The sequence below is a fragment of the Ursus arctos genome, unplaced genomic scaffold (genome assembly GCF_023065955.2).
Source record: "Ursus arctos isolate Adak ecotype North America unplaced genomic scaffold, UrsArc2.0 scaffold_34, whole genome shotgun sequence".
Lineage (NCBI taxonomy): Eukaryota > Metazoa > Chordata > Mammalia > Carnivora > Ursidae > Ursus > Ursus arctos.
In genome coordinates, this window is record NW_026623030.1 from 1,245,047 (window position 1) to 1,259,976 (window position 14,930).

The 14,930-nt window shown below is 42.2% G+C and overlaps 1 pseudogene; it reads left to right on the forward strand.

Annotated features, from left to right (window-relative positions):
* Window positions 1–14,060: 14,060 nt before the first annotated feature.
* Window positions 14,061–14,502, forward strand: LOC130542470 (immunoglobulin lambda variable 2-18-like; annotated as a pseudogene).
* Window positions 14,503–14,930: the final 428 nt, after the last annotated feature.

Sequence of the window (14,930 nt, forward strand, 5' to 3'; positions counted from 1 at the left end):
ATCCTTATGCTGGATTCAGCCCTGTCTCCCTGACAGGGTGGGCGCTTTCCAACATGGTTCCGTTTTCCACATGGGAAGAGAAGGCTTGTGTCCATTCCTCAGGAACCCCATTATACTTGAGTTTCAAGAGGAGCCAGCTCACGTTCTACAAGGAATCCCAGTTATGACAAATCACTAAATACAAGTACACATTATATATATCCAAGGATCCTTTTTCCCTTAATTGAGCCTGGTGTAGACCACAGAAAACCTGTTTCAGTAACCAATTGTTCTAAGTTTGCCAGAACCGTCCTAGTTTTTGCAGTGAAAGTGTCACATCCTAGCAATTCCCTCGATCTGGGGCTATTCAGCATGCAAGGTCAGCTTACCTAAGAACTCTGTCTCTCATTCTGTTCTCTCATTTAGTTACTTTTCCAAATCTCTTTCCAGTTACCTCCTTTCTTTTCTTTTTTTAATAATAATTTTTTATTATATTACTATAGTCACCATACAGTACATCCTTAGTTTTTGATGTAAAGTTCCATGATTCATTACTTGCATATAACACCCAGTGCACCATGCAATACGTGCCCTCCTTAATATGCATCACCAGCCTATCCCATTCCCCCACCCCCCTCCCCTCTGAAGCCCTCAGTTTGTTTCCCAAAGTCCATAGTCTCTCATGCTTCATTCCCCCTTCTGGTTACCCCACATTTCTTCTTCCGTTTCTTCTCCTGCTGATCTTCCTACTTCTTATGTTCCATAGATGAGTGAAACCATATGATAATTGTCTTACTCTGCTTGACTTACTTCACTTAACATTATCTCCTCCAGTCCCATCCATGTTGTAGCAAATGTTGAGAAATCATTCTTTTTGATGGCTGAGTGCAGAAAAAGCATTTGAGAAAATACAGCATCCTTTCCTGATTAAAACATTTCAGAGTGTAGGGATAGAGGGCACATTCCTCAATTTCATAAAAAACCATCTATGAAAAGCCTACAGCAAATAACATTCTCAATGAGGAAAAGCTGGAAGCTTTTTCCTTAAGATCAGGAACATGACAAGGATGCCCAGTCTCATCATTATTGTTCAACATACCCCTAGAAGTCCTTGCAACAGCAATCAGACAACAAAAAAGGATAGAAGGTATCCAAATTGGCAAAGAAGAAGGCAAACTCTCTCTCTTCACAGATGACATGATACTCTAAATGGAAAACCCAAAAGAATCCACCACAAACTAATAGAAGTTATAGAGGAATTGAGTAATGTGACGGGATACAAAATCAATGCTCAGAAATCAGTTGCATTTCTATACACTAGCAATGACACTGAAGAAAGAGAAATTAGGGAATGCATTCCATTTACAATAGCACCAAAAATCATACGCTATCTCGGAATTAACTTAACTAGAGACATAAAGGATCTATATTCTAGAAACTATAAAGCACTCTTGAAAGACTTTGAGGAAGACATAAAAAGATGGAACAATATTCCATGCTCATGGATCAGAAGAATTAACATAGTTAAAATGTCCATGCTACCCAGAGCAATCTACACTTTCAATGGCATCCCGATGAAAATACCAATGACATTTATCAAAACTGGAACAAACAGCCCTTAAATTTGTGTGGGAACAAAAAAGGCCCTGAATCGCCAAGGAAGTGTTGAAAATGAAAAACAAAGCTGGGGGCATCACGTTGCCAGATTTCAAGCTATACTACAAAGGTGAGATCACAAAGACAGCATGGTACTTGTACAAAAACAGACACATAGACCAATGGAACAGAATAGAGAACCGGGCAATGAACCCTCGGCTCTTTGCCCAACTATTCTTTGACAAAGCAGGAGAAAACATCCAGTGGAAAAAAGACAGTCATTCAATAAATGGTGCTGGGAAAATTGGACAGCTACATGCAAAAGAATGAAACTTGGCTACTCTCTCACACCATACACAAAGATCAACTCCAAATGGATGAAAGACCACAATGTGTGACAGGAATCCATCAAAATCCCAGAGGAGAACATAGGCAGCAACCTCTTTGACATCGGCCACAGCAACATTTTTCATGACACATCTCCAAAGGCAAGAGAAGCAAAAGAAAAAATGAACCAGTGGGACTTCATCAAGATAAAAAGCTTCTGCACAGCCAAGGAAACAGTCAAAAGAACTAAGGAGCAGCCCATGGAATGGGAGAAGATATTTGCAAATGACACTACAGATAAAAGATTAGTATCCAATATCTACAAAGAACTTCTCAAACTCAATACACGTGAAACAAATAATCAAATCAAAAAATGGGCAGAATTGAACACTTTTCCAAAGAAGACATACAAATGGCTAACAGACACATAAAAACATGTTCAAAATCATTAGCCATCAGAGAAATTCAAATCAAAACCACACTGAGATACCACTTTACACCAGTTAGAATGCCAAAAATTGGCAAGGCAGGAAACAACCATTATTGGAGAGGATGTGGAGAAAGGGGATCCCCCCTACATTGTTGGTGGGAATACAAGTTCTTACAGCCACTTTGTAAAACAATGTAGAGGTCCTTTGAAAAGATAAACATTGAGTTACCCTATGACCCAGCAATTGCACTACTGGGTATTTACCCCAAAGATACAGAGATAGTGAAGAGAGGGGCCATATATTCATAGCAGCATTGTCCACAATAGCTAAATCAAGGAAGGAGCTGAGATACCCTTCAACAGATGACTGGATTAAGAAGATGTGGTCCATATATACAATGGAATATTATTCAGCCATCAGTTACTTCCTTTCTTCCTCCAATAAATGCTCAATACCTTCATGTGTTTTTCATCCAGGCTGGAAATGAGCCTCACATGGACCCCTAAGCATTTGGGTCAAATCATGGTAGGAAGGAGCATTTGCTGTTGAGGACACAGCATAAAAACCTAAGTTAGTCCCTCATGTTTGTGGAAAGCTGTACAAAGACTATATCTGCATGTTGGATGTGTGTCCTGGTGGAGAAAACCTGAAGGAGGTAGAGGGTCCACTGTCTGGTTATTCTCTGTGGTATCTGGCATAAGTGTGCTTCCAGACTGGAATGACATCAATAGGATCTTTAACAAGTATCTACATGGGCAGAGGAGTGTGGGAGTCACCATTTCCTATTCTAATGACTCTCCTTTTAAGATGAGGCCACAATATCCTTCTGAGACAGTAGTTAGTATGTTAATAAAAGGGAAACTTACAGACTAATCTTAAGCATAGGTATTGTTTGAACAGGATGGCTCCAGTATGACACAATGGGACTGCCATAGTCCTTTATGTTTGAGTATGTGGAGACTCAAGTTGTAGGAACAGCCTCTTGGTTATTCTGAAAAAGTGAAGCAGTATAAACTTAAATATTTTTATGAAAAGTTGAGAGTGGTAACTACTTCAAAATTTTAGTAAAATTGGTATATGATATTATGTTAGTTTTAGGTGGAGAGAGGTCACTTTTTAAAACATGTTTTTAAATTTATTTATTTATTTATTTGAGAGAGAAAAAAATAGAGACAAAGCCTGAGTGGGGAGAAGCAGAGGGAGAAGCATATTCCCACTGAGCAGTGATTCTGACACTGGGCTACATTCCAGGGCCCTGGGATCACGAACTGATCCTAAGGCAGACCCTTAACTGACTGAGCCATGTATGTACCCCTTAAAAATTGTTTTTCAACTTTTTCAAAAGTAGTCTCCACACCCAACATGGTGCTGAAACTTATGAACCTGATCAAGAGTCACACGTTCTACTGAGTCAGCCATGCACCCCTAATGAGGTTACTTTTGATAGAGATGATCTGAACAATTTTAGGTGTCCAAATGATCCAAATATTAACTAGTATTTTTCTCTACAGTGTAATCACAGAATCAATGCTTCAGGCAATTCTCATTGAGGGGTTCATAGAATTTCTCATTAAGTGCCAGCCATTTTCCTTGACATCATTTCTGCATTTTTTCTTCTTTTTCTTAGATGCAGATTTTTTAAATAATAATAATATTTTTTATTGTATTATGTTAGTCACCATACAGTACATCCCTAGTTTCTGATGTAAAGTTCCATGATTCATTTTTTTGTGTATAACACCCAATGCACCATGCAATACGTGCCCTCCTTAATACCCATCACCAGCCTATCCCATTCCCCCACCCCCTCCCCTCTGAAGCCTTAAGATTGTTTCCCAGATTCCATAGTCTTCATTCCCCCTTCTGATTACCCCCCTTTCTTTATCCATTTCTTCTCCTACCGATCTTCCTATTTCTTATGTTCCATAAATGAGTGAAACCATATGATAATTGTCTTTCTCTGCTTGACTTATTTCACTTAGCAGTATCTCCTACAGTCCCGTCCATGTTGCAGCAAATGTTGAGAAATCATACTTTTTGATGGCTGAGTAATATTCCATTGTATATAAGGATCACATCTTCTTAATCCAGTCAGCTGTTGAAGAATATCTTGGCTCCTTCCATGACTTAGCTATTGTGGACAATGTTGCTATGAACATTAGGGTGCATATGGCCCTTCTCTTCACTACGTCTGTATCTTTGGGGTAAATACCCAGTAGTGCAATTGCTGGGTCAGAGAGTAGCTCAATTTTTCACTTCTTAAGGAACCTCCACCCTGTTTTCCAGAGTGGCTGTACCAACTTGCATTCCCACCAACAATGTAGGAGGGATCCCCTTTCTCCACATCCTCTCCAACAATTATTGTTTCCTGCCTTGTCAATTTTTGCCATTCTAACTGGTGTAAGGTGGTATCACACTGTGGTTTTGATTTGAATTTCCCTGATGGCTAATGATTTTGAACAGTTTTTTCATGTGTCTGTTGGCCATTTATATGTCATCATTGGAAAAGTCTGTTCATATCTTCTGCCCATTTTTTGATTTGTTTATTTGTTTCTTGTGTATTGAGTTTGAGAAGTTCTTTGTAGATCTTGGATACAAGTCTTTTACCTGTAGTGTCATTCGCAAATATCTTCTCCCTTTCCTTGGGCTGCCTCTTAGTTTTTTTGACTGTTTCCTTGGCTGTGCAGAAGCTTTTTATCTTGATGAAGTCTCACTAGTTCATTTTTTCTTTTGTTTCTCTTCCCTTCGGAGATGTGTCATGAAAAGTTGCTGTGGCTGATGTGAAAGAGGTTGCTGCCTATGTTCTCCTCTTTGATGGATTCCTGTCTCACATTGTGGTCTTTCATCCATTTGGATTTGATCATTGTGTATGGTGTGAAAGTGTGGTCAAGTTTCATTCTTTTGCATGTAGCTGTCCCAGCACCATTTATTGAAGAGACTGTCTTTTTTCCACTGGATGTTTTCTCCTGCTTTGTTAAAGATTAGTTGCCCAAAGAGCCGAAGGTCCATTGCTAGGCTCTCTATTCTGTTCCATTGGTCTATGTGTCTGATTTTGTGCCAGTAACATGCTGTCTTTGTAATCACAGCTTTGTAGTACACCTTGAAATCCCGCAATGTGATGCCCCCAGCTTTGCTTTTCCTTTTCAACACTTCCTTGGTGATTCGGGGCCTTTTCTGTTTCCACACAAATTTAAGGGCTCTTTGTTCCATTTCTTTCAAAATTGTCTTTGGTATTTTTCGAGATAGCATTGAAAGTGTACATTGTTCTGGGTAGCATGTGCATTTTATCTATGTTAATTCTTCCAATCCATGAGCATGGAATTTTTTCCCATCTTTTTGTGTCTTCTTCAATGTCTTTCAAGAATTATTTGTAGTTTCTAGAATATAGATCCCTACGTCTCTGGTGAAGTTAATTCTGAGATAATGTGTGAGTTTTGGTGTTATTGTAAATGGAATGGCTTCTGCAATTTCTCTTTCTTCAGTCTCATTGTTCATGTATAGAAATGCAACTGATTTCTGAGCATTGATTTTGTATCCCGCCACATTACTGAATTGTGCTATAACTTCTTGTAGTTTGGGGGTGGATTCTTTGGGGTTTTCCATGTAGAGTATCTTGTCATTTACGAAGAGAGACAGTTTGACTTGTTCTTTGCTGATCTGGATACCTTTTATCCTTTTTTGTTGTCTGATTGCTGTTGCAAGGACTTCTAGTACTATGTTGAATAATAATGGTGAGAATGGGCATCCTTGTCGTGTTCCTGATCTAAAGGGAAAGGCTTCCAGCTTTTCCCCATTGAGAATAGTATTTCCTGTAGGCTTTTCATAGATGGTTTTTATGACATTGAGTAATGTGCCATCTATCCATACCCTCTGAAGTGTTTTAATCAGGAAAGAATGCTGTATTAGAGCAGAGATCAATGAATTAGAACCAGGAGCACAGTAGAGCAGATCAACAGAACTGGAAGCTGTTTCTTTGAAAGAATAAATAAAATAGAAAGGCCACTGACAAAACTTATCCAAAAGAATAGAGAAAGGACCCAAATTAATAAAATTATGAATGAAAAGGGAGAGGTTACAACCAACACCAATGAAATAGGAAGGATCCTTATAAACTTTTATCAACAGCTTTATGCCAATAAATTAAGCAATCTGGAAGAGATGGATGCCTTCCTGGAAACTTATAAACTACCAAGACTGAAACAGGAAGAAATTGATTTTTTAAACAGACCAATTAATTATGAAGAGATAGAAGCAGTGATTAAAAACCTTCCGAAAAACAGAACTCCAGGGCCTGATGGATTCCTGGGGAATTCTACCAAACAGTCAAAGAAGAAATAATACCTGTTCTCCTGAAGCTGATTCAAAAAATAGAAACAGAAGGAAAACTACCAAACTCATTCTATGAGGCCAATATTACCTTGATCCCCAGACCAGGCAAAGACCCCTTCAAAAACGAGAATTACAGACTGATATCCCTGATGGATATGGATGCCAAAATTCTCAACAAGATCCTAGCTAATAGGATCCAACAGTACATTAAAAGGATTATCCATCAAGACCTAGTGGGATTCATCCCTGAGAAGCAAGGGTGGTTCAACATTCGCAAATCTATCAGTGTGAGAGATTATATCAACAAGAAAAGAGTCAAGAATCATATATCCTCTCATTTCTGCATTTTTTCTTACTTTAAAATTGCTAGTGTATAAGGAATCATCATCTTTCATTTGTCTTGTAAAATAAGATACTGGATGTTCATTTCTGTATATTTTTAATCATATTTGCTATGTTTCCTATGGGGACCTAAGGATAAGGTATACATGTGGTCATTTTGTCACTTTTGGATGACTGTCAGATTTAATGTTTGAATATCATGTCTTATTGGGTGGACACAAAAATTCGAAGGGATTGAAATCAGTCAGTGGCTCCAGCTTTTTGCAGAGGGAGAGTGGATTTGTTGCTGGTACTAACAGAACACGGAACAGAAGCAACCAGCTCATTGTAACATTCAGGGTTTAATTCCTGCAAGAAGTGCCTGAGATCCAGAAAATTCACAGGTGTCCTCTCCAAAGTGATTTCAAGAGACAAGTCAATGAGGCTAAAAAGCCATGAGCAATGCCCAGCTGATTGATTTATGAAAAAGTCAACGGGATACCATTTGGTGTTGGATAAAATAAAGACACTGTTATCTAAGTTCTCTCCAAAATTATAGTACATCAGAATTTAAAACACACAGGACTGACTGTGATTGTCAATAACAAAGCTATCACATCTATTTCCTTCTGCCACAATTGCCACAATTCCTTCTACCACAATGAGGTAGCTTACTGGTCCAACCCTAGGCCAGAGTGTCATCTAACTTGTGCTCTGAGAAACACCTGTTACAGATATGTGAATAGTGGTACTTAATTTTTTTCTTTAGGACATCCACACTGTGTAGAATTCCTAATCTGTTTCCTGAGGGGACATTTCTCTTGTTGTAGGAACCAGTCAACCTTGATCAGAATTTCCCCCTTTAAACCTTGTTGCTTAGAAAGCACATTAGGTCAGGCATCTCCTTCTGGATGGAGAAGAATTTATCTCAGGAAGGTGGACAGCTCTGAGCTATGTTAGTCTCTTTGTAGAGAAGATTAAGACAAGAATGTCTTCTCTCTGATGTAATCAACAGAGAAATGCACTCTGATGACAGGTCCCTGTAGCTGAGCCTTTAGAATATACCTGACCCTAGTTACCTTCTACCAGATCCACAAGTGGTGGGAAATGAAATCACGATTTTCTTTAGGTTGGTCTCAATGCTGACTGAGCTCTCTATCCTTCCTGCAATAGTTTTGATATCAAGATCATGAGAAACCAACCCTTGGTCTCCCCGTGCCATTGTGCTCATCAAGATTTCCCTCAGGGGTTGGTTTTATTTGAACTCTAACATTACCTTGGCCCTGAGCCAAAAACTCTCACACTAACAGGAAACCTGTGACAAGGCTAGGGAAGGGGAGAAGCTACCTGGTCTTGAGAGGTGAGTCCAAGCCACCTTGTATGGTATGTGACTTATTCCATTCCTGAGGAAGATGGGGAAAAAAGGCAAATGAACTCTAATGGATTGAAGAGGAATCTAGGGACTTGGTAGTAACTGGGCTGGGAAGAAGGATGGAGGAGAAGGATCACAGCAGGGATTCCAGCTCTCATTCAGCTTCCTTCCCTGGTGCTTGGGTTGCACCACGTGTGGCCACCAGGGGGTACCATGGATATGGATTTAGGGAAGGTCGTGAATGAGAATTCCCAAGAGCTGATTCCTCCTGAGTGCTGCAGAAGAGGACCACGTGGGAGGGGTGATCCAAATCTATTCTGTCTCAATAAGTTCTTACTCGAAAGTCCAACAAACACCTCCAGTCCTCAGACTCAGTGCCTTGTGAAGAAGGGGACCAAAAGAGGCATGAGAACCCATGCTAGTGAGGAGGAGGAGAAGGCTGTGAGGCATGTGAACAACTCCAGCTCTGTTTTTGGTGCCTACAAAAGAAAGAGTGAATCTGTCCTAATTCCAGCCTTTCATGGCCCTGTTCTCACACTCGATCCACATGGCACAAAGGGTAAGTTCTGGGATTATTTGTCAACTGCATGGGGATACTCACTATAGGAACTAAGGGGCATTCCAAGTCTGGCTCCAGTTCCTGGGCACTAACATGACCTGTGTCCTAGAAAATCCATGTCAATGTGTTTTAATCCTTCAGCTACGTTCTGCTGCCATGTGATGGGAAAGTATCTAGAATGCAGGATAGGTAAGAAGAGATGAGGAAAGACAGATACGGGAAGCACATTTGCCTAGAGGCCTTTCCACTTTCTTGGGTAAGGGCAGAGGATAAGTGAGGTCTTGGGGAGCCAGGACCGGGGTAGGGGGCTAAGAAGTCAGTGTTCTTGGGAAGTCTCCTCCAGGGCCTGTGCTCAGGTCCTTCTCAACTTCCTTACTTCTGTGGAAGGAAACAAAGGGACATCTGGGCTGATCATTGTCTCCTTTTCCTCAGTTTCTTTAGAGCCCCAGGACTGAACTCAACAATGTGTGTTCTTCCCTTTTTTGGCCATGGGCTCAGTCTAACCTAACTCAACCTCTTTTGTTCTCCAACTCTAGGAAAGACTGTCAGTAGCTCCTGTGCTGCAAGCAGCATGATATTGGGGATTCATAATGAATCTCCTGGTACCAGCACCACCCAGGAATGGCTTTGAAACCGCTGGTTTGCTATACCAATACTGGGCCCTCAGGGATCCCTGATTGGATTTCTGGGTCCAGGTCTGGCAACATGGTCTCCCTGACCATCTCTAGACGCTAGGCCGAAGGTGAGGCTGATTATCACTGCTGGTAGTATTAATTTCCACGTTATGGGAAAGTGAGGCAAACCTTGTCCTGTGCTCACAGGTTCCCCCCTTGCCCTGCAGCTGCTTCCCAACCCTGTACAGAGGGGGCTTCATGAGGGATGGTCCTGAAAAACAGTTTTCCTTTATCTCCTCTGCTTGATCACCAGAACATCCTAGCGCAACACTGCATCTGATGAGTACAATGATGGCTTCTTCTTTGCCTTTGAGCCCTGGTCCCAGAATGGGACTCTTCCCAACTTTTCAATTCAGCCACATAGAAATGAGGAAACTGTCCCCGTTAGCCAGAGCTCTTTTGAAAATGGGTCCTTTTCTTCTAGATTGGAAGAGAAAGCTGTTGGATGTGTCCCTCTTTCCCCAGGAAAGCCAAAGCATCTGTTTTCTTGATGAGCAACCGATATCTAGCTGGAGTTCCAGTTAGAATGGATCGCTAATTATAGAAACCTAAATAAATTTATTAAAAGATTTAACAGTAAATCTATGAAGTTCTTGAACAATGGAATAAAGCTAGGCCTGGGTATCAGAAGACCCCAGGGACCACCAACTCTAGTCACATTGCCAGAAGTTTCCCAGTTTAGCACTGGAAATGCCATGTCCTCGCAACAACCTCATTCCCTGTTGGGGAATCAGGAAAGACGGTCACTGAGATGGTGAAGTTTTTGTGTCAACCTGCACGGGGTGCAAAGAGGAAACATTATTTCTGCGTGTCCCTGTGGGGGTGTTCCTGGCTGAGATTAGAATTTGAATTTGTGGGTTCAGTACAGTAGATTGTGGTACTTAACGTGTGTGTGTCTGACCCAATGCATGAGGGCTTGAGGGGAACAAAGGCCATAGGTGGAGGAATTCACCTAACTTCTAACATCACTGGTTGAGCTGGGAATCTTATCTCACCTTCTTCACCCGATGGGTTGGAAGGCCTGGATCCACTGGCTTCCCTAGTTCGTAGGCCTTTGGGACCTAAGTGAATTATGCCAGTGACTATCCTGGTTCTGTAGGTGGCAGATGGCAGCTCACGAACTTCCCTGTCTCAATAATCATGTGAGTCCGTCCTGACTGGATACAATTTAACAAGTATACAAATACATTTTAAATGTATATGTACGATTTTTGTATTTATATATAGTGTAGACCTCGTATAATTTATATATATTATACTTATGTACAAAACGTATTATATAAGTATAAAGTATATTATATGCTTATATAAATGCAAATAAGTATATCAGATATTTAAAATACAACATATAAACACACACACACATATACACACATATACACACACACAACACAATGCGTATAGTTTGGTTTCTCCGGATAGCCCTCACCCACTTGAGAGCTCAATCTTTCCATAATGTTCTCACCATCAATTATTTTCAAAAATCTCACCATGTACGTTCTTCCTTTCCCCAGTAAACAGGCAGCACTTTCATTGTTGAATTATTGAATTATTGAGGCCAGAACAGTGTCGTACATGGAATGTTACAGGATCTTTGTCAGCACAGTGGGAACGGAGTCTGTGCTACTGAACACAAAATAGTGCCCTGAGTCATGGCTCCCTGTCTATGAGAGGCTGGTCAGAGGCTGCACCTGCTGTAGGGTGTGGGTCTTCATGGAGACAAACAAGTTGGCAGAGGGACCACTGTCTGGTTGGCCTGAGGTCCTCTAGTGTATGACATGCTCCCTGACTGTCATGGCATCAGTGAGATCTTTACAAAGTACCCACATCACACGGGAGGGCAGGGAGCCCCCACTGCCACATGGATTCTGTCTCCTCTTAGATGGGACCACAGTTTCCTTCTGAGAAATTAGTCTCTATTTTCATAATAGGGAAATTGCCAGGAACATCACAGGCTAGATGTGGTGTGAACAGGATCACTCCAACATGAGATCTGTGGAGCTGCCATAGCCCTTCTGTCTCGAATGCTGTGCCTCAAACTGCAAGAGCAGTCTTCTAGGTCTCCTCCAATAATTCAACAGTACATATTTCAAAATCTTCTTTTAAAAGACGAGAGAATAGACACTTCAGATAGAATGACTTGAAATATTTTAGAAGTCCGTGAGGCCAGCTAATCCACCCATGCTTTTATTATACTACATGGGAAGGAATCAGCACGTGAAGGAGTAACCATTCATGTGGCCATTGATTTTCTGGGTCAGATGCCATACATGTGATCTGGATATTTTCTCTCTCTTTCTCTCTATATCCCTTAACTTGCTATTATTAAAGGAATCTCTATACTTATTATATCCTGAATGATACAACCTAGATATTGATTTTTGTGATTTTAAAAACTTTACATGCTTTAGCTGTATTGTGCATTCATCATATTATGTACAAGTGTTCAATTTGCCTCCTTTTGTGGTAATCAAGCTTATTGTTTCTGTGATGTGTAATTGTGTGGGCAGAATACTCAAAAAGACTTGACATGAAACCCTTAGTCCTCTCTTATGGAGGCCCTGAGGGTGCTGCTAGTACTCACAGAGATGAAACAGATGCATGCTATCTCCTCGTGAAGAGCAGTGTTGGTTTTCTGCAGGAAGCATGTGGACACCAGAATGTTCACAGGCGGGCTCTCTGCTGTGATCCCAAGACACAGTGATCCAAACTAAGGGGCTGCAAGTCTAGTTTCAGATGCATCCCTAATTCTGACAAAGTCATGATCTAGTTATGATGGTATTCTTATCCAAAAATTAGACATCATTACTTAAACAATGGTCTAAATAGTTTAGTAGTTGAATGTTTAAAGCACATAAAGGATCTCAAGTCCCAAACGATTCTTGTTTCCCAAAACACTTTTCCTTGCCCCCATCCCAGTGGTCACCACGCTGCTCATCCCATGGTCTGGTCCAGAGACACATTGTTCAGAAGCTCTTGAAGCCACTGTCTTATGTTATGAATAGTGACATGAAAAGTCTCATCAGAGCATCTCTATTCCACAAAACTCCTCGAAAGAAGCCATGAGTGCTGAACAGTTTTTCTCCAAACCCACCTGCTACTAGAAAAGCACACTAGGCCAAACATCTCTGTGGATGAAGAGACTTTGCTTAGGAAGGACCTAGCGGTGAGGTCAGGGCACAAATGTGCACCAAGAGGCAGATAGAGAACATCCTGTGTTTCCTGGGCACACAGACTTGCCCTGTGAGATGTCCCTGGAGCAGGACCCCCGAGGCCAATCTTGACTCCCGTCCCCTTCTCCCAGAGGCTCAGACCCTGAATCCTTTCTCTGGATTTCAATGAGGTATTTCTCCACCCTCCTCAGCTGTCTCTCTTGCATTATTCTTATTTCTTAATCATGTTGAGAATACAAGCATTTTCTCAATATCCCTCTTTTGTCATCCTCGAACCAGCTGGGGCTGGAATAATTCAATGTGTGATGTTTCCTCAGCCCTGAGCCACCTCCCCCTACACACTCTATCCCTGTGATGTGGCTTCCTGGTGACTTTGAGAAAGAGCATGTGGGCGACTCAATGTTGCAGATGCCATGTGTCATTATGTACGAAATAAAGGAAAAATGGGAAGGATCTTGAATTGCACCAGAAAGGATCAGAGGTTGGGACAGAGCTGGGAGATTTGGAGGGTGGGCAGGAGGAGGAGCAGAGCATGGGTTTCCAGCTCCCTCAGCTGCCTTCCATGGTGCTTGGCCTTTATGCTCTGTGGCCACTAGGAGGCAGCGAGGACCTGAATTTGGGAAAAGCAATTTTTGCTGATCTGTTATCCTGAAGGTGGGTCCAAAAGTGCTTCTGGAGCCACTCTATGTGCGACACAAGGGAAGGGGGGCCTAATATCTGTTGTATTCCAGTAGTTCCCTTTATGGAAGTTCCAGGAAACATCTCCTAACCTCAAGGCACTGTAAAGCAGGAGAGTGAGTCTTGAGAAAAGTTAACTGAGGGCACCAAGAGTGATTTGAGGGAGAATGAGACCCCAGCTCTGCCTGTGCTCCTGGCAAGAGGAGTAATTGAATTTCCCCTAATCTCAGCCAGCCTGGAGAGCTTTCGTTACCCTCCTCCTGCACAGCAAAGTGGTCCTGGGATTCCTCCCCCAGCCACACCAAGACTTCCCCATGGAAGGCAAGGATATTCCAAGGCTGTCTTGAATTCCTGGGGTCTGTCACAGACTCTGCCTCTCATAGTTCAGTGAATGCATGTGAAATATGTTAATATCTGGACACCTAGGCTTTGTTGCCCAAGGATGAAGAAGTATTTGGTATAGAGAATCACATCAGAGTGGGTGAGGAGAGGCAGGGCAGGAAGTACATTTGCATGGAGGCCCTCCCTCCCTGGAGGCAGGAGGAGTGGATAAGAGAATTATGGTGGAGCCAGGCTCAAGGTTGGCGTCTGAGAAGTCAGTACTCTTAGCGCATCTCCACCATGGCTTGGGCTCTGGTCCTCCTCACCCTCCTCACTCAGGACACAGGTGAGCCCTCCAGGAAAGGGAGCTCAGGGACATCTGGGCTGATCCTTTGTCTCCTCCTCAGACTTACCTGGGGTCCCACCACTAAACTCACTAGATCGTGTTCATTCATTTTTCAGGATCCTGGGCACAGTCTTCCCTAACTCAGCCTCTCTCAGTATCTGGGGCCCTGGGTCAGACCATCACCATCTCCTGTGCCAGAAGCAGCAGTAACATTGGGAGTGGTAATTATGTCTCCTGGTATCAGGAGCTCCCAGGCACTTCCCCAAACTCCTGATGTATAATGTAAACACTCGGCCATCAGGGAACCCTGATCCCTTCTCTGGCTCCAAATCTGGAAACACGGCCTCCCTGACCATCTCTCGTCTCCAGGCTGAAGATGAGGCTGAGTATTACTGATGGTCATATGATGGTAGCTACAATTTTTCACAGTGATCCCATTTCATGAGGAAGTGAGACCAAAACCTGCCCTCTGTTTACAGGCTCCCTACTTGCTCTGAGGATGCTCACCCAACATGGGGACATCTGGATGCACATTTCTATGGAGCCCCCTTCATCCTCTGGGGCAGGTGCAGTAGTTTCTTTAGGAATTCACACTTCGCAAAATTCGCAGTCCATTTCATGAAAGTCCCGTTTCTTCTGAAAGGGACCATTCAGCCTGATTGATATTTCCCCTTTATTTTTTAAAATTTTTTTAAAGGTATTATTTATTTATTTGACAGAGACAGCCAGCCAGCGAGAGAAGGAACATGAGCAGGGGGAGTGGGAGAGGAAGAAGCAGGCTCCCAGCGGAGGAGCCTGATGCTGGGCTGGATCCCAGAATGCTG